At 47.1% G+C, this 19,999-nt stretch overlaps 2 long non-coding RNA genes across 2 annotated transcripts in view; one reads left to right on the top strand and one right to left on the bottom strand.

Moving 5' to 3' along the window:
• Positions 1-625: 625 nt before the first annotated feature.
• Positions 626-18,541, bottom strand: LOC119392816 (uncharacterized). The gene is made up of 3 exons (XR_005183711.2): positions 18,168-18,541; positions 12,005-12,068; positions 626-1,122 (listed from the first exon to the last, which is right to left on the bottom strand). It is a non-coding gene; the product is annotated as an uncharacterized LOC119392816 (long non-coding RNA).
• The window catches only part of LOC119392817 (uncharacterized), a 47,988-nt gene continuing 31,617 nt past the window's right edge, over positions 3,629-19,999 (top strand). The window contains exons 1-2 of the long non-coding RNA XR_005183712.2: positions 3,629-3,698; positions 4,783-4,829. This is a non-coding gene — a long non-coding RNA (uncharacterized LOC119392817). The remainder of the gene's footprint in view (positions 3,699-4,782; positions 4,830-19,999) is intronic.

The following is a 19,999-nucleotide window of genomic DNA, read 5'->3' as shown; positions in this document are numbered from 1 at the left end:
TGGCGCCAGCGCGCGCGCAGCTATTCGCCTTCGTTGTGCAGTCGCCGTCTGGCACTGTGCTGGAGCCGCTTGATAGCGCCGCTGACTGGCGTTTGCAGGTAGGTAACACCATGGAGAAGGAGAGCGCAAATGCTGCTCAACAGCGTAGAAGAGCCGAGAAGCTTATCTAATCGGATCCCGAAGTAGTTGCCTGGCAATTAGCGGTTCAGCGTACGAAGAATGAACAGAAGAAGGCTAATAATCCTAGACAATCTGGAAAGCTAAGAATAATCAGCTGAACCTTTGGCTAACGCTACGTATATCCAGGCATAGCCGAGCTAAGCCACTGCAATTTTTTTTTTAATTAGGATAAGGTATTCACTGTCGTCGCCCAGTTATTATGTCATTCCTAAAGTTTGTTGAAGGTCTCGCCAAATCACCATCTCAAAGCGTCCTAATGTGTCAGTGTCCATTTTCGTGCGTGCGTTTGGCGATTTCGTTTTTCTTCCTACCTGTTGCCACACTTTACGCTTCCAAATCAAACACGACCGCTACTTAGTATTGGTTTCAATACGCGCATTGCTACAAGCCTCACGTCTGTATTCGAAACCTTTATTGTGATGTTGCATTTCTGATCACCACGAATTTTGATCTAATGCTCTCGTTATCAAAAAGAAAATGATGAAACATATTAATAACTAATGCCGCTGAGAGTTCACTTATATTTCAATGCCTAGCACTTGTTCATTATGGGGGAAAGCACGATACGGGAGCAAGAATTTTTACGAAATAAAAGCACACACACACACAAAAATCAGACTGTGCGGACACGCGGAAAGTGTCCTGTTCCATTGGTGGCATTTGACACCGCTGTTCTTTGCGTGAAGCGATGGGAAGAACCCGATAGCAAGTCTTCCTGCGCTTAGCCTCCTCTGTGCCTCGTCATCCGCCCGTGGTCTTGGGAGCACTCGATCACGGCATGATTACTAGGCGCGCCAAGTCGCGGGTGCTTCGAACGCACTGTACTTCGCGGCATTCCGCTCGCGTGATCTGTGTGTGCGTAGTCTGTCTGTAACCGCTGCTGCTCAGAGTCGAAATGTCGAGGCCAGTGGTGATTTCGGTCCCTCCAGTCATTTCGCGCGCCTGTAAAAAAATATCAAAAGGTAAATCAAACGTGGCGTAAGAGAATTATGGCATTGTGTAGTGTGAAGCAATAAACGCACACATATCGCCAAAATGTCGCTCGCTCGTACGCGTTTCAACGTTCGCTTGCGTTCATTCATTCCTTTTCTTTTCTTTCTTTTTTTTTTCTGTATTCTCCCACTTTGGCTGTAGGCTTTAACGCGCCCCCTTATGGACGGTTACCATTTGGAGAGTTATTGAGGGGTGAACGAAATATCCATTGATTAACAGCGTCCGTTTCTTCTCCGAGAATGGCGAGGCGGAGGGCGCTCACTTAACCAGCGTTGCATCGATTGGCCGCAATCTGTCCGCCGAAGATCGCTGGCATGTAATTCGAGTGCGCGGCGGCTGCAGGCTGTAGGACCGAACAAAGGGCTTCGGCAGCGCTTGGAACCGCGGAGAAAGACGTTCGAAGGAGCTGGAGAGGGATGGAAGGACTCAGTGCCTGGAAGCTTCACGCTGGCAGCGTGCCATTATAATGAGCGCCCGGACAAGGCGCCGGTCCGTGGAAAAGCATCAACACGTACAGCGTCCGCGGATCGTTAGGCTCCGCGGCGGTGACCGGAGTTCGGCCCCTTCTTTTCCTTCCGCTCTTGTTCGCTGCGGCGCGCACAGGCGGGCGGTCTGCAAGTGTGCCTTAATGAGCAGCGAGTGGAGGAGAAAGAAAGAAGAAAAAAAAATGGAGGCGCTCGCTTTAGTTTAACAATGGTTTCTTCGCACTGCCCAGTCCAAGTCTTTTTTTTCTTTTAGCGACGTATCCCTCCGTCTTTTCCTTTTAAAATTTTGTGTGTGTACGAGGTACCGACGTCCATTATCGTCTTTTTTTCTTGTTGCTAATGCGGAAATGCTGCTAGTGCGTTTGTCTAAGCACTGCTTTGCACGTACGGTCAAGTCATGAATGTGTTTATTTGTACTATCTTAGGGAAATCACAATGGGACGCCTGCGTGCGAGAATAATTGGATGTAACGGTGCACCAGGGGCTCCCGGCGCTCACCTAGCTGTGTGATTTGTCGAAGATATCGTCACGTTCTCGTAAACATTGGGTGATGATATAACCTTCGCGTTACGTGCCATTTCTTACACCTAGCCTTACAATTTTTGTTGTTGTTGTTGTTAGTTAACAATATTACTAGTTATATTGCATTTTTTCCTTAATAATTACAACGTGAAAGATAAAACAAACTCGGTATAGAGCTTATATTTTTTTTTTCTGCTGTCCCACCTTTCGCGTTCAACGGCAAGCCTAACAGTGTTCAAAATTTTGCTTTATTTACATATTCAGGCAGTTTTCAGGCCTCTTACTGACGTCATGTGATGTGGTATGATAAGTCAGCTTACGTTTCCATTTCATGCTACGTTTGACTTAGGTTATTGCTACTCCATTCTGCATTTAATGAAGGCGTGTCTAAAAATAGTCATACAACCATCTTGAGTGAGCTAATAAAATTGTATATTTGTAATTGAAGTTTAGCACCTTCACGACTATATCAGCTCTATCTTGAAATGTTATCTCTGGCTTTGCGGCCATATTTCTTCCATGTTTTCTTGTTTTCTTTTTTTTTCCCCGGCCAATATGCGAATACTTCGTGCATTTCTTATCGATACTTCCGTCAGCCTTGGAGGGAGACGAATGCTCTAGTGCTTGCTGGTGTCAGCTATCGAATGTGTGAGGTTTTGACATCCGCACCTTTGCTTGACTTCTCTGGTCAAGCCGCACAGGTCTTCTCCAGTCGAGGGGGTTCGGCTTTACGCGGTAGCTGTGAATAGAGGAAAGGGAAAGGAGAGGTGCTCCTGCTTCGTCGAGAGGTGTCGCGGGGCCAACAGAATATAATAATATTCAATGCAAATAAAAAAGAACGAGTCCTAGCGATGTCTGCTAACCAGTGTGACCGAACGTCAACGTTGAAATCGTTTCCAAGCAGGGTCTACTCGGTCTGGCGTACATATGGTGGAGCTTTAGCTGAATAAATAGTGAATTAATAACGTGTCCGTTCTGTCTCTGTCATGGTCGTGTGACAGCCGTTTAGTTTATTCAGCAGAAGCTAGCTTCGCTTCCACTTTATCTTAATTTTTTATTTTTCACCGTGAGCGCAGTGGAGCGTGCAACAATGCCGTTCGCGGGGAACCCAATTCGTCAATGTTTGCGCTGTTTATGCATGCATACACGCTGCGGGGTATTTGTTATCATTATTCTTAGATCTTTCGCGGACGTTCACCAGTTGCCGAAGCCTCTACGAACAATGACTTTGAAACTGAGCACTTATGCGTGGTGGACTTTTTGTTCGTTTCTTTTCGTGATTTCTTGGTTCGTTGACACGGCTGCATATGATTATGATGTCATGGGATATCGTATAGTCAGCGTGACGCCACCGTTCTGTACTTTGTTCGAGCGAGGCATTTTCCAGCGCCCGGCTGTGCCTCGTGAGGCAGTTCTCTGGTGTTCTGCGGCTTGTAGGGGGTGAGAGACTGGGAAGTTAATCGTTTCGTACGTTCCTCGCGGTCGTCATTCGCGGTGGAAGCCGACCGCTGCATGCCCGTGAGTACGACTGACTCGCGACATTTCGACGCGTGCTATGCATCGCCCACTTGTAACGCTTTCTTGAATGTCTCCTGTAGTCTTGTTGTGCTTGCGATGCCCTGAACGTGCGCGTGGCTCTGCTTCCCTTATGTTATAAATTTGAATGTATTTGTTGATCGTGTGAACAGCCTCGATGACATTTCCGAATTCTTCTGTAGATAACTAGAGTGTCATAGACACAACTATGCAATGTACGGCGCGCATTAGCTTATTCATGTCTCTTGTTGGTTTGTCAGACTGTAGTGAGCGATCCTACCTTATTATTTGGGTGTGCACTTTTGGCTGTTGTATCAGCGTAGAATATTCTTGGTAGAGTGCCGTGTGGAGCGCGTTCATAGTAAATGTCGTTTGGCAAATCGGCGTTGATGATGGCCGCTAGGTGCAGAAAGGTTCTTGAAAGGGCGAAATTCTCACCCATGCATTCGTACCGCGAAGCTTCAAATGGCCGGATGACAATTTCTCTCCTTCCATAAATATAATTTTCTGAGTGCATGTGACCTGGCTGTTCAACAATGTTAAGCAAATCGTAGGTAAGCTATTAAACGTGCGCAGAACACGTCGCCGATGTCTCTCCACGTAAAAGAAGCAATCTCCCGTTTGAAGAACAATGTATTGAAACAAAACGCATGTACGTACGTACGTACGTACGTGTGTATGTATGTATGTATGTATGTATGTATGTATGTATGTATGTATGTATGTATGTATGTATGTATGTATGTATGTATGTGCACAACGTGAAGGCTTGTCGTCATGGCAGGAAGCTCATAAGGAACGCATTTGCAGTTCCCCGAATATAAGGCTCGCTTCTCGCTACAACAACCCTCGTCGGCGTCTTGTGCATTTTGATGTGACCTTTGCGCGATGTAGCTTGTTGAGCGTTTACGCTCTTGCTCTCTACGGCAGCGTAGCGCCGAGTACTTATTAAAACTTCCGGTTTGCAGTGGCATACGCCGCTAGATAGTTAAGTCTCTTAGTTAGTGTGCACCCGTTCTTTTTCTGAATGGCAAGTTTGATTTGTTTTCTTTTTTCTTCTTTGCAGGTGGGTTTACAGTGCTTCCTCATTGTTGTGGTGACGTCACCATAAAAGTAAGTGTGTACGTGAACCTCGACTAAAGCTGAAGCTCTCGGACGCTGTTATTTTGTCTCCACGCCACATGAGTGAGAGCTTTGTCATTTTATCTAGCGAAATTAATCGCTCCTTTTCCTGCATCTCTTTTTCTGGCGTGCCGAGTTAGAAGTCATGTTGACGGTTAGCGAACGCAGGTGAAGTCGCCGTGGCTCTTGATTAGTGTTTGTAAGCGCTTGACGGAGAACTGTGCTGGCTTCAATGAAAACTAAAATTTGTAGTCTTGTCTGGGGCCCAGCGCGCGGCGTCTTAAGTGAATGGTAACTTTTCCCCCGGCATCGGCAGCAGCTGCTATAGATCAGTGAAGTATTGTTACTAAATTATTATTAAATTTATTTTTGGCGCGCGGTGCTGGTAGGCCTTACCTGGGCATTTGTGGTTTCTGCAAAACGCAACTCTAAGATTAATTTTCTGAGTATCCGATAAGCGAACCTTGAATAGGCCCTTTCTTCAAATTAAAGAGAAATTTATATTTGGTCGATTGCTTGGGAGCAAATTTCGTTCCTGGCAGATAACGTACCTTCATTCGTGGCTCGTCTATTTCGGAAACGAGAAGGTTTTCGTCACTCCTTGTGCCTACTCTTTGCCACCACTAGTTTCTTGTCTGTTTCAGCTTTTAAATATCCTCAGACCTCTGATGCTAAACGGGGACTGCCTTTGAGGTGCACTTTCCAACTGCAATCCTGAAATACCATTTCGCTGAGAGCGCTCGACGTGGTACTCGTACTGCAGAGGCCGCGATTCTTCTCGATTAAGCCTTGGTAGGAATATTAACAATGAGTACTTCGATTAATATGTGTAAGGCGATGTTCTGAGGTTACGGGTCGGATTCGGATAATTCAGGAGGAGCACTTCATTGGTACTTCACATTTCATATCAGCTCACACTTAATACAAAACACAGAACACCATTATTTCGCTTATGGACGTCATCGTGTCGGCATTTTATGAGGCGCATTCTTTCGTGGAATAAAAATGTGGTTGTCCTACTGGCTCGAATACTAATGAGGTGTATTTCCTAAATGTTGTCGACCCGGTGCTTGCGTCCATGCCTAAATTGGCAATTTCATTGTTGCTATGTTCACTTGTAAAGTGTAATCCATCATATTTGTTAATAAAGCAAAGCAGAAACAAATGTAATTACTGAATGAAAAAAGTCACAGTTTCGCCGCAAGGGCGAAGCAATGAATGCGATAGCAAGAAACTAATGCTATACGAAGTGAGGCTCGCCAATGGATACTCTCAGTTTGAACAGCGCTCCTGTTGCAAAGGCGGCCGAAGCAGCGAAGGAAACTAGCGTGCTTCAAGTGTCGAGCTGTGACACTTGATAGTTCGCGCTCATCTTCTGTTCGTTTAGCGGCGTCCCTTGAGCTCGAGTGACTTTCGTACGCTCCGTAACATGAGCGCGGACATACGGTGAAAGCTTGAAACATCCCTCTTCCCCTCACCACGAGAAAACCGCGCGAGCAGACAGCGGAAGGGCAAATCGTCTCTGAGTCCATCCAGCGGTAAAGGGTGTGTATATAACGCTCGCCGTTAGCTACGTGGAGGATCTGCGTTTCGTAGCGTAGTGGTTTGCGCCACTCGCTGCGGAACAAGAGGTCCCTGGTTCGATTTCGCGCTTCGGAAGCATTTTTCTGAACTATTTTTGGGGGCTTTTATATATATATATATATATATATATATATATATATATATATATATATATATATATATATATATATATATATATATATATATATGTGCTTATACATATACAGTGCATGACGGCGGCGACGGCAAAATCCAGTTGAGACTGTCCATATAATTGCCATCGCAATAAAAAAAAACGCTGTGCAGAAGGCACGAGGACTAGAAGAAAACGCTTAGAACAGATTAGAGAGGAGGATGTCCTCGAAGCCTTTTACACTGCGCGCGCCGGAGACACGTGCATTAGCTGCGCGTCAGTGGCACTTGAAGAAAAGAGCCTTAGTACGTCATGATGGCGATATTGTATTTTTTTTTCGTGTATAAGTATTCGTGTTTCCTAAAATAAAGTTCAGTTGATAGTTCGCGCTCATCTCTTGTGTTTTCTTCTAGTCCTCGTGTTTTTTGCGCGGCGTTTTTTTTTTTTTCATCTAGTATGTTAAACCAACTTGCTCACGCCAAGCTCCTTCTGCTTCAAAAATGTAATTGCCTGTTTATTAAAGAGTTAACAGAACCGCTACTTTAGGAAAATATAGTCGGAGTCATATATATATATATATATATATATATATATATATATATATATATATATATATATATATATATATATATATATATATATATCTCGCGGACAACTTTTCTTGGCAATGAAGGAAACGCTACGGGGGAGGAGCTACTGCACATGTTCTGCTCCGCGAAGTAGTCCGGTTAGGCGCGCGTTTCGAATCTAGGTTTGGTTTGTGAACCTTCCGTATTTCCTATGACGGCCATTTGATTATTCGAGCGCCGTCGCAGGCTTATACAGCCATTTGTTAGTGAAATTCGTCACAAGATCCCTCGTTGAATCGTCGGAAAAGCTGGAGGGTGACACGCACTCACCTGAAGACGAAGGCGCCATTTTGACTGTGAGGTTCACGTAAAAGGTGCGACGTTTTCGCAGGTGCAAAAACGCAAAATGACATGGCATCAAGCAAAACAAGTATAAATATCTCCTTTGTGCGCGCTGACCCTCTTTTCCAACAGTACCCCTTAGAAAATAAAGTAATGTTGTTGTTTTTATTCTCACGCTGAAAACACCGATGCAATTGTGGAACTATAATCTTCAGCGGTAGCACACGCGTTCTAGCCTTCCCTTCATTTCCAAGAAATGTTGTCCGCGAGTATAGTGCTTTCAAAGCGGTCCGTGGAATCGTTTTCTTGATACTTATCAGATTTCATGCAGGTTGGATTGAGCGAGTGTCTGATGAGGCTTCTGTTGTCTTTGACGTGTATTCGCATATGGATACCGCCAGTTGGGTCTGAGAAGTTAATACGGGTCCATCATAATTGTTCCGATATGTTCTGATGCTGTTTAGTAATATGTTATGGAGTATGCGAATTGCGGAGCGTTGCTTCACGGTAAGGTGAATGACACAAATCCAGAGGGATTTGACTTCGCAGTGCTGCGAATATTGTAGTGAACCTTACGGTTCTTGCCTCGTTCTGCACACACTTGAGTATCGCGGTACGTACGCAAAAATGTAATTGATAAAAAAAAATGGATTAGATAAAGATGATGCAACCCTCTATTTTGATTTTGTGGTGCCGTATACAGAAGAAGGCGGGGATGTATATTATTTTAACGTCATGCGCACATTCGCATCTTACGTGAATATAATAATAATAATAAGAAAAAAAAACATATATGCGCAGCTGCGCTTCGGAGAAGATCAATGAATTAGATCTCGCCTAACCTTTTTGCCGTCTTCTAATTTTTCTTCCTCGTACCTTGACGTGGAGACCAATACTATAAGGAACTTTTAGGTTTCGGCATGGCTGTCCCTATATCTGAGTTTTGCGAGAGTTGTTTTAAATGCGAAGCATTTCTTAGCCAACCAAGAGCACTTTGACCGCTTCTATCTACCTATCTAGCCGCCTATGTCTTGGCGCTTTCGTGGTCGTCTCCTTGGTATATTGCCAAACTGGCATAGGAGGACGTGAGTGTACGACGAACATAATTCGCATAATGAATAACTCGACTTCCCTGTCACACAGGTCATGAAACCCTTTCCGCCATGCCACGTGTGACATATACCCGCATCATGTCCCGGCCCATGGTATTCGGGTCTGCGCCACAGGTGATTCCCTCCCATGTTATCAGCCCAGTGCTTTAGAAATATCAACTGCAACGGACGTGAAGGTGCCCGTGTCGGAGAATTGCGATGCCGTCGTCGGCAGCGTTGTCGATGGGTGAAATATCCCGATGGAAGCAAAACAACAAAAAAAAGACGAAAAAAATCTCACTGTTCTAGCAGGAATCGAACCCAGGCCTTCTACATGGCAGTCGATTGCTTGGCAGTGTTCTTGGTTTTTCTGTCTTCTAGAGTATTCTAGACAGGAAGAAAAAGACATCTGTAAATCGCTGTAGGGATTCAGCGGAATTCGCCTATAGGACTTTTCATTGCAGTACTCGTTTAAAAGGCCTCGGTGACGCAGAACCGGGTGAACCAGCCATGCGTACGTGTCCCTTTGCCTGCTCCCTGACAAAAGGCGAGGAACAATGTAAAAAACAGGGCTTGTCCAAAAAGACTTCAGCCGTTGTGGCGCTATAGTGTATAACCCTGTGATTTCTTTCTTTCGCCGTTATTCTTCTTCCATCGTGGAATTACTCGCCTCTCCAGTCTGGGCGCGGACACTCAACGAGATGGGACGTCCGTCGTGCCGCTTGATCCTCGCGCCGGGAAGGGCCGGGCCCGCTCTCCAGCCGCGCCGGTCAAGCTGACGGCGCGATAAATTTCGCCGGCACGTCGTAAAAGCGTAGTCCTCCTTCCCCCTTCTTCGCATAGCGTCCAGTGCGCGAGCTGCGCGTCCCTACAGCGGCAGCAGCCCTCGGCGATCTCCACAATCCGCACCGGCTGCTGGCATCGGCGTGCCGCACTCGCCGCCGGCCGTATGTCGCGCGCCGGATATGGAAACGCGAAATGAACGACTGTTCCAGGATCCTCCCCCGCTCGGCCATTTTCTTCGCGATATTCGCTCCGCCCTCCCCTTTCCTTGCATCTTTACTTTGTTGTTCTCTTGCGTGGTGACGTTTATACCATGTAGTGTGCTCGGCGCTTTCTGTGTTTTTCGGCTGACGTGGAGTTTCTCCTGCATGGCTCTGCGTTGACGTCAGGGCGCGCCTTGCAGTGTTTTCTTGGCATGCCGTTTTGTCGTGTTCGTCACTTGCTGTCGTTGTCTCTAGAGTTGAATTTCGGATGTGGACTTAGGCCTGGCTTCTGCGTGCATCATTTCGCGTAAAGCAACGACGGTTAATAGAAGTAGGCTGACACTCAACCGGCTGTATTGGCGGCTTCGGGTGCCCCTTCTTGTGTTGTCTTGTCTTCACTTGGATTGGTTGTCTTTCTCTTCTTTTATTCTTCGTACAGAGTTTCTAAATTACGTTGAAATAAGTTACTGTTCGTTCACCTCGTTCGTACGGTTGATGTCTGAGGGATCTTATGGCTTCGCATAGCTGTCTGTATTTGATTGGCGTTTTGTTTTTTTTTTATTTCATGCGTCCTAATGTGTATAATTTTGACTTCCAAATAATTTTTCTTTTGCTAGACATAAGAGCACATTTCAATCAATGCTCTCGCTCAGCATATCGTTAGCGAAGAAAGACAGTGAATGGAAAAGAGCGCATAGACAGGGAAAACTTTGCGAATTCACCCTCTGGGCCAATATTCATAAATATTTATTGCGCTACAAATACGCGTAAGATAATATTTTAGCAAGTTCAAACGGTTCATGTACCATTACCGAAGGCGACCGGCCAATGCCAAGTGAGACTTACGTAAGGAAAGCTTCGAGAACACGGACCCTGGTTCACGGCCATACCAAGGATACGCTGGTCCAGTTGTCTTTTTCTTCTCTCTCCTTCTTCTTGTTATTCGCTTGTCTCTGTTTCTTTTTTTATATTTATGTAGGGCCTGCTCTACTCGGAATCGTCATCGTTGTTTTCCAAGTATAATGGGATATGTTTTGAACGGTATCTTTTATTTATTAATTCCGTGTTTCTGACATCATTTTTTCGCATCTTCTATAAACGTGCTACTGTTACACTTTTCAACGCATTGCGTGAATAGTGAAAATGGAAAGCATAATGGCCAAAAAACAAGCCGCTAATAAATTTGCATGAAATACTTCTTCCAGCTGTCGCCGCATTATAGTTGCAGAGGTGCTTGCAGTGCGGCCGCTTTCACAGAAGCTTGCTTTTCCGCGCATCTGAACATTTTCCTCTGTCTGGAATGTGTCCATGTATGTAGCCTTTGTTCGATAGGTGAGCAATACGTACAACGGCGCGGCGCGTGCTTTATTTAGACCATGCCCCTCTTACGAAGTTAAGGCTTTATTACAGGCGTGAGTTGGGCTTGTTGGGCTAGCGCTAATCAGTTATGTCTGCAGTTAAGGCTTTATTAGCTGGTCATTACCTCCTCCCCTGAAAAACTCAGTTTGAATTGTACAAAAAGAAAATACTCGCGGTCGGGATTGTTGTGTGTTCATTTAGTAATGCAGAGCATACGAGGATGATGGAGAACCAACTGTCAGATTTGGCGAGGAAATAACGGAGGCGGAAAAATGTCTTTCGAGCAATAATAAACACTGATTGGTGAATATAACATGCTCTCGGGGATCTTCAGGAGAGGTTGCACTCCCGGAAGGCAGAGCATGGCGCTCTCGCGGGCGTTGAAAAACTCGCACGCCCGCTCGGCACTGCGCGTGCGCCGAACCTGAAGGATCGAAAAGAGAGAGGGAGTGACCCAAGAAAAACACAAGCCCGGTCGACTCGGACGATGCTGTCGGGGACAAGGAAAGCAGCCGGCGACCCTCGAGCGGACGCTGGGGACGTGTGCAGCAGAAGAGTACACGACACGGCATCCAGCAACGACCGAGTGGCCCTTCTCGATTCGGCCCCAGCGGGCCGGGCCGCCATGTTTTATTCAGCCAGTTCTATCTCGTAAACAAACTCGGGCTCTCGCTACCGCCGCCTCGCCGGGACACACGCTGTGGGGCCGCTTCCAAATTTCCAAGAGACGTGTCCTGGGTCCTTTAGCGCGTCGTCGCCAGGACCCAAGGGTCAATATTTAACTTTCTCAACCCTCCCTCTTCTGTTTCCCTTGCTCGACGCACATGCTTGCACTCCGACCCGCGCTGGCCTTCCGCGCTGTGAGCGTCTTTTGAACAGCGAACGGCCGCCCTTGCCTCCTTCATCGCCGACCTCACTTTCGTCTCGTCTTCGGCGCTCTCTTTCGAACGCCAACAGCACGGCTCTAGCTCACGTTTCTGCTACCGAACGAATGTGCCTAGTTTGCACGCGTCACGAGCACAGGCGCAGAATTTACGCTGCTCGTTCCGCGATGTCGTCGCGATAGCTTATCGGTACTTCTGAGTTGTTCGGTGTTTCGGATATTCACTCTGTTCTGTTTTACCTCGATTGTCGTGGAGAGATTGAAGTAAAGAGCACCTCGATAGGCTACTCCGTTTATCTGTGTTCTGCAGGGGAAAAAAGCAATGAATGAATGAATGAATGAATGAATGAATGAATGAATGAATGAATGAATGAATGAATGAATGAATGAATGAATGAATGACTAAAATAGCAAGACGAAAGAAGAGAAGAAAACAGAATTCCAAAGAGAGTTCACTGACGAGAACTCGCTCTTCAACGAAAAATAAGAAACACGCAGCTCTGTTCAAATTGCGCACGTTCACAGTTCAGCGCATAACATGTCACTTCGTACAGCTGCACGCGACTGCCTATCACGTTTCGCTTTTTGAGCGCACAAAAGAGCAAGGACGAAGAACGACGCGGACACAGCGCTGTGTCCGCGTCGTTCTTTACTCACCTTTAGTGGAAAATTTGGAATAGCTAGATGTGTCGACTGCCTTACTTGGCGACATTAAATTAGCACCAACACCTCAGGTTTCTGGCTCGCTTGTGAAACAGCACTCTCTTGATGACAGAAACGCAGGACCGCATTCATTCTCTAAAACAAAAAAGGGCTAATCTACCACACAAAGAGAAAAGGATTCCGTTGAATAAACTGGTTCTCACACTTTCATAGAAGAAAGCAGTCTTCCAAGAAGATCTTATTTACACTTTATTGAGGGGAGTTCTGTATTATTGCTTTAGCTGACAACATCTGCAGTTACAGCTATGTCCAGCTTATGAACAATGCGTTCAAGTACAATGTACCAGCGCTGGCAAAGTCGGTTTTGTCACATAATCAGTATGATTATCTCTTTCCTTTTTAAAATAATTTAGTATCAGCATTGCGTCTGATGTTTTCACTGTTACCGGGATCTTTTTTTTTTCTATGGGAAATGGAATTCTGCAGAAAACGCTTCTTGTTTTTTTTTTTTTTTCATCAACTGGCTTAATGAGCCACAATGCTATATAACAGGTTAGGAACTATATACCGAAACGTACGAGTCACAAAACTTAAATATCGCGTAAGATTAAATATATGCGTGAGATTCGACGGTTTCAGCGAGTTACCACCTAAGTTGCTCGTTGTTGTTCTTTTGGCAGTCTTTGTTTCGCCCTTCTGTAAATGGCACGAACATCATCAAATCGCGCGTTTTTTGCCTTCGCCCACGTCGTAGTCTATCGAGCTTCTGGCAGCGCGCGTGTCTTCAAATGGTGCGGTCAGCGCGATAGTAAAAGGCGAGCTGCTGAGAAAGCGATGCCATATCGGCGCTGTGTTTCGCGGCTTGGCGTTGTGTATACAGCTTCCAGACACACGGCACAGGCATACACACTTGGCACTGTCTGCCACTGTGGCCGTCAGCCGAGTTTTTCTCTGATAGCCGGCCGCAGTTGCGAAGCCGTGGCTCTCTGCGTCTTGGGAGAGGAGGGTGGCACCGCACAGAGCTGTTCGGTCCGGCGCGCCCAAATAGAGGCGACCGCGTTGGCGACAAGGAAAAATAAAGGACATCGTGGGGAGGAAAAAACCTCTCTCCTTGGTGGGGCAATTTTGAGCCGAGCCATTTCCCTAGGAACCACCCCCACCTCTGGCGCGCTTTGCGTGGGCCGCGATACCGGAGGTTATTAGGGGATCGAGGTCCAGGGGTGGGAAACCGGGCGCTGATGCGGTCCGAAGGGGTCGCGGCCGCGCGCTGCGTTGCGCAGCTGCAGCGGTGCGACACGCGGCGCAGACCGATATGCCGTCATTAGTTATACGTCCGCGTCCGGCCCGGCCTGTCAGGCGCAGTCGTTCTGCCGGGGAGCGCGCCGCCGCCTCGCAACTACGGCGGCACCGGTCGCGCGCCTTGGGCCGAAGCCGAGCCTTCTTGTTATTTCTCGCAGACGCCGTCGTCATTCCGTTTTGCGATAAAGACGACGGGGCTGCGCGCTTGCGCTTGTTTGTGGGGAGGACAGCACCCCCTTCCCCCCGCGATACGTGGGTACCGAGCGCTATAACGCCACCTTCATGGACGTCCGCAGTGCCAGCGGCCCAAGTCGCGCACGCGTCCCCCCGTATGGCTGTTTGTTTGCCGGAACCCCGCATCGGTCCCGGTGTCCGAGCGCGGCGACCACCTCCTCTCCTCCTCGTGCTTTCTCCTTTTGCCGGCCGGCTGCTTCGCCTTTCGGCGCATTTATCAGCGCCGGTGCCCTGCCGCCGAAACGGTAATGATGGAGCTGCGGGGTTCTCTCTGGCTGTCCCGCACTCCTCGTACCGTGCTGGCATTTGCGTGGCCCGGCTGGCCGTTTTCACGTACTCGACCGATTTCTATCGTTGTATAGTGCTGAGTCTCGGTGTCGCGGCCCGTGTTTTCATGCCACCCTCAAAGGAATTCGTTCGGTGTTCGGTAGAATTGAGTCGTGGACAGTCCGGATTCGTGTCTTTAGAATGCCTTTAGTAACCTTTGCAGTCATATTAATTGAATTCCTTCTAATTTGTAGAAGAGGAGACAAAAAGCTGTGTGATCCGTCGAACGTATTAGAATAACTAGATAGCGTGATTGCGCCGGCTATACATAGTTACTGCGCTTACATGCTTAGAAAGACCAGGAAGGTGCCTTCCCGGCTTTGGTTTGCTCGAGTCCTCTCGGAGTGCCATGAGCAGGAAACCAGAGGACCCTTTTCTGGGTCCCTCCTTTCTTTCGTCTCAGTCAGGAACTACTGTGCAGTTTCACGATCATAGTGATGCGCACACATTTCCTCTACTGTTTTCGAATTGTCGATAAAGTCATTGCCGAGTTTGCTCGGAATGTTCCAAAATGAGCTTCGATACTTCTGAAACTCATTCGCGCGTAGGCTTTACGCTAGGCCAACTGCTCTAGAATTACGAATGCGACTCGCTTCCTGGATAAGTTCAGTGCTTCAGAAATAAGTTTAGCGGAGATTCACCGGTATGCAAGTGATGAGGTCCGAGGCAACGTAAGCAATCTCAGGGAGCTAAGCGCGGAAGGCCGTGCGGATTTGCTTGGTTCAGTACACGCCTCTTTGATGTTTTGCGCAGCATGCATGTACCAGGGACTGACACTCGTCGCCTTTCGCCCGTATTTTCATCGTTCTCAGTTAACGTTGGACAGAAATGAACTATATTATAACCCATGCAAACCCCGAAAGGCCGGGTTATTACAGGCCACGCCGGAGAAATGGGCGCCCGTGTCCTGGGAGCGAAGCAGAAGACGACATTGAAGAACAGAGCGCGCGTGCCGGTTCATGGCGATGATAATTTTCTGTCTACGACACACGGGCCGACCTATAACAGCTCCGCTACCTGTACAGCAGGGCCAACCTCGAGCATAACGGCCCCGCTGTAAGACGGTTGTGTTGGTCCATGCCACGTTTCTTGACCTTATCAATTTGAGGTCACGAGATGCAAAAGTTAAAAAGACATTCGTTTGACAGCCCAGGTGGCGGCGCCCACATGTCTTACCTAAGATCGTCTGTATAATCCAGTGGTGAGCATCGAAAACTGGGAAATGCGATAGACACAGTTGTCTTTAAATGCGTGTTGCGTGAACACTTAGCAGTGACTCAGCAGAATGCGATGTTGGGCTATAGTTGGTTGACGCTTGAAACGTCGTACTGGCGCAAAGAACTACACGGAAAGGATGAAGGACGGACAGATCGCCGCTGCTCTTTGTGTCCTTTATTTTTACCGTGTAGTTTATTGCGTAAATACTAAGATTTTAGCAGCTATTATAGCTTTCCAGGAACAACGTGGTGCAATCTATATTCTCCGAATTATATTTATCAGCTGTATAAAAAGGTTGTCGTTCGAGCATTTAATTGCTCAGCCTATAGAATAATAGCATGAAAGAATGGAAGCGCTGTTTCGTACGCGTCAGGCGCAATACATTTTTCGAGATGTATTTCCTTTTCATTGCTGCAAAGGAGGACGCGCTTCGGAACCCCGTAACAGTTGTTCTGAACACGATCACATGGTTCTTGTTGCTAAGCGCTAGTCGCGCGCGCACTTGCGCACGTAAATTATTGTATCCTTAATCCATGCAGAACAATACGCCCAATCGCATGAAAAAAACTTCACTTCGGATATATCACTTAGATGTCCTGCCGTCGTTAGGTTCAAGAACATTACACACAGATCTAAAGTTGTTAGCTTAATGGTGCGCATTGCATATCTTTTATCTGACCGTTAATGATGAAAAATGAGCGACGGGATATTCAAGTTACTTTATAAAGCTGCGTCCTTCTCCACGCGGAAAACTTGGAAGCGGCTAGCTGTCGAAACTGCGTATGTTGTTAAGGTAAGTTCTCAGCCATCCAAGCGCTTGCGTCATTCTCCCGTGGTCGATCAAGTTGGTTGTTAAGTTTTCTTTTACATCCAAGAAGTGTGCATGCGGTTATTACACCGCGCTAAACTCTTCCTAATACGTTTCTCGTATAGGTATAACTTTCTAAAGTAAGCCAACCCCTCCATTTCTGCACGTAGAGCGGTTTCATAGAATCGATCGAGGTAGACAGGAAATGACATCTTTAAATATATATTAGCCCGAAGGAGTTATTACACGAGAGATCGCTTTTTCGCGTGTTTTTCTTTTTCGTTTCAGGTTCAGTTCTAATGTATTTCTCAGAGTCGGCCTGCGTTTAGTTACACTTGTTGTTATTATTACTAATTATTATTATTATTATTATTATTATTATTATTATTATTATTATTATTATTATTATTATTATTATTATTATTATTATTATTATTATTATTATTATTATTCAGCTTTGGGGTGACTAACAAATGTTTCGAAAGGTCATTTTTGCCAAATTACCGAATTTTTCGGTTAGTAGTCCTCTCGCACCTGTGACGTGTAGCGTGGCGCGAACGTGCGTTCAACATCCGAGTTAGTGTCATACGCCGGAGGGTTCTGAGGTGGGCTAGTTGGTTCATGAACATTGCGGCATCAACATCGCGGTTTATGAACAGTGCGTCCTGAAGTTCATTGTACCGTTTTTCGCGCTGTTATGCCACGTTGTCTTACGCCGCCTGCGACTACCGTTTAGCGTGGTTATCTCTGACCGATAGTTAAATTGGTACTTTGACTAAACGGAAACAACGAGCTGCAAAACACGAATGAGACGCACGATGAAAAAGGGAGCAATGTGTATACATAAGCAACATCAATGCGAAAGCCATGTATACTGTTGTATAGCCGTCAGCACGGTTACCTCGAACGCCTTGCCGAGAGTCCTCGACTGGCTTCGACTGACGCCAGCGCCGCCAAGCGTTGGACACGGTATGTATGGTTTGCAGCAACGATATATGGAGCGCGGGTCGATCTCACTGGTAAATTTCTGTATTTCTCTTCTGCCTGACCGGCGGGTCGGATACACTCGCTTGGCAGGTCCATTTTCGCCACGCTTCGCTTGTGACTGCGTTCTCACGCGCGCCCATGAAATTCGTTGCCGTATGCTTACCTCGGCAATGAACCATCGCGTGCGACAGCTCTCGCGCCTATAGATGGGCATACGGCAACGAATTTCATGGGCGCGCATGAGAACGCAGCCACGAGCGAAACGTTGCGAAAATGGACCTGCCAAGCGAGTGTATTCGACCCGCCGGTCAGGCAGAAGAGAAACAGAAATTTGCCAGTGAGATCGACCCGCGCTCCATATATCGTTGCTGCAAACCATACATACCGTGTCCAACGCTTGGCCGTGCTGTCGTCAGTCGAAGCCTATAGTAAAGTAGTTTTAATTGAAGTAAAGACACTAGGCCAACGCTAAAAAAAGAAAGAGTAAAGTTTTTTTTTTTTTTTTTTTTCGAGCCTGGTGGCACACTTGTCACCGCCCCGTTATAAAGGGGACGCTCATAGCATCCATCCATCCAGCCGGTCTAGGCCATGTGGCGGAGTGTTCGAGTTAACCGGGCTTACGGCTGTACTGATGGGCTGTTGGTGAGCCATCATACTCGGGGAAGTAGAGGATAAAGGACGCAATCACGTGCGCGTAAGAATGACGCAACACAAGCGCTGGGCAAAAGCCATGAATACGCCGTATTTTCTCCGCTAACATTCAAGTTTGTCTTTGAAAGGCAGCATTCGTGCAACATCAAGGCCGCGTCGACTTCGCGCGCATGCCGTGATTCGCCGAATTTAGAGTTCAAGATAGCTTCAACTTACGTGTTGTCGTCGCTGGGTCCTCGGGCGTCAGCCGATGTCGAGCATTACTGTCGTCGCTACACGCTCGCCGCACAAGCAGTCGCTGTTTACATTACGTCTGGCCTGCTGGCGACGCGCGTGGTCCTTCCTATCCACTAATGCCACAGATGCGACGATCGAGCTTTAGAACACCACAGTCGCGTGTCAACAAGCCGCGTGCACGGTGACACCATCGTTTGTGTATAGCTCGACACGAGGAGCGTAACATACGACAGCGCTGCGCATGTTTATAAGTGCACACGGCTATTGCTCCTCCGCATTCGAGTGGAAGAAACTTCCTTATAGCTCTCGGTAGTCGCGTTCTTTTTTGCTTTGTTGGGGGACTTCCCCTTTGTGGTTTCATTTGCGGCGCGTGTAAGGCCTGCAGCGTATACATCGTGTAACGTGAAAACAGGAAGGCGGTATCTTCGAGAGAGAGAGAAAAGAGGGGAGACAAGCATCGGTCTTCCGTGTGGCAGTTGTTTTCTCGTACGTCAAAGTCGCCTATAATTGGCGAGCTCTCGAAGGTGTCTTCCGTCGGGCTGGGTCCCTCCTTCCTCATCACTCTTTATGCTGCACTGTAAAGAGAATGACAGCAAGTTGAACTTCTTCTCTTTCTTTTGTTTATACTGCTCGTTTCTTTGTGCCTGACCTATGCTGTCCAGGTGTTACTCGGCTCTCGTCATGATTGTAAGAAACGCCCACGTTCAAATCAAAACAGCGGGGCAACGACTTCAGCGCGCACTGGTGCGGGAGGCGTTTACAGCTGCACCGTTTCCGCCGCCTCTGCGAGGCGAACGGGTTCGCTGGTTGCCAGAACGGCAGCAGCACCGACAGGTCAAGCGGTGGCCATTCCCAGCCGTTCGTTTACTGTCAAGATACTTCGCGTTTGTCCGATTGCAATTGTGTTTATATTCCTTCGTTATTTCACATTGGGATTCATAACGGCGCATTAATTAACTTAATTGTCTTTTTACTATTTTTTTGCGTGTTTGCTTACCTGCCTTGCTTTGCTTTCATGCCATATCGGCGGGGCAGGGGGGAAGGGGGGGGGGGGATGTTCTCAAGCTGTCTTTCTACGGCTTTTTTTTTCTCACCTTTCACTATTGCCAAGTGGGAAGTAAAGTTTGATTCGTTCATTACCAAATTGTCGTCAGAGAAGCTATAGCACCGTTTCAGACGTCACCGCACCGATTCATACTCGATCACGCGTGCAGGAAGGCTGTTCAATATGTATCTTGGTTGAAACGTAATATCATTTTAGAAAGTGACATTGTTTCCCGGACTGATCTTGATTCGTTACGAAAGAGATATAGATAATAAGTAAAGACCATAATAACAGGGCACTGGCTTTAGCCTGCTTTACTACCCTCCACTGGGGAGGAGGAAGGTGGACTAACAGATACTCGTGAGGAGTAGAGTTCGCTCTCCACATTGGCGCACGTACACAAAGAAACGTTATTCACGAGCGATCATATAGGTCGGTCCGTGCCAAAGATGTCGATGGTGTTGCTTAAGGGAAGCAGAGGCAAATGACGTCAGCGACAGGCAAGGAGAAGAATGAGTTTGGAAGCGGTAATTACTCCACAAAATACTGAGTCTGCGTATATGTCATTGTCGCAGTTTACCCCTCATGCCGTACACAGAGCATGCGAACACAATACTAATTGTTGGGATTTACGTCCAAAAACCGCGATATGATTATGAATGACGCCATCGTAGAGGGCTCCGGAAATTTCGACCACCTGGGGTCTTCTAACAGGCGCCTAAATCTAAGCACACGGGCCCCTAGCACTTTGCCTCCATCGAAATGT

Source organism: Rhipicephalus sanguineus, chromosome 5 (genome assembly GCF_013339695.2).
Source record: "Rhipicephalus sanguineus isolate Rsan-2018 chromosome 5, BIME_Rsan_1.4, whole genome shotgun sequence".
NCBI lineage: Eukaryota > Metazoa > Arthropoda > Arachnida > Ixodida > Ixodidae > Rhipicephalus > Rhipicephalus sanguineus.
Note: the sequence above shows the minus strand (reverse complement) of the source record. Positions and strands in the feature narration are given on the sequence as shown.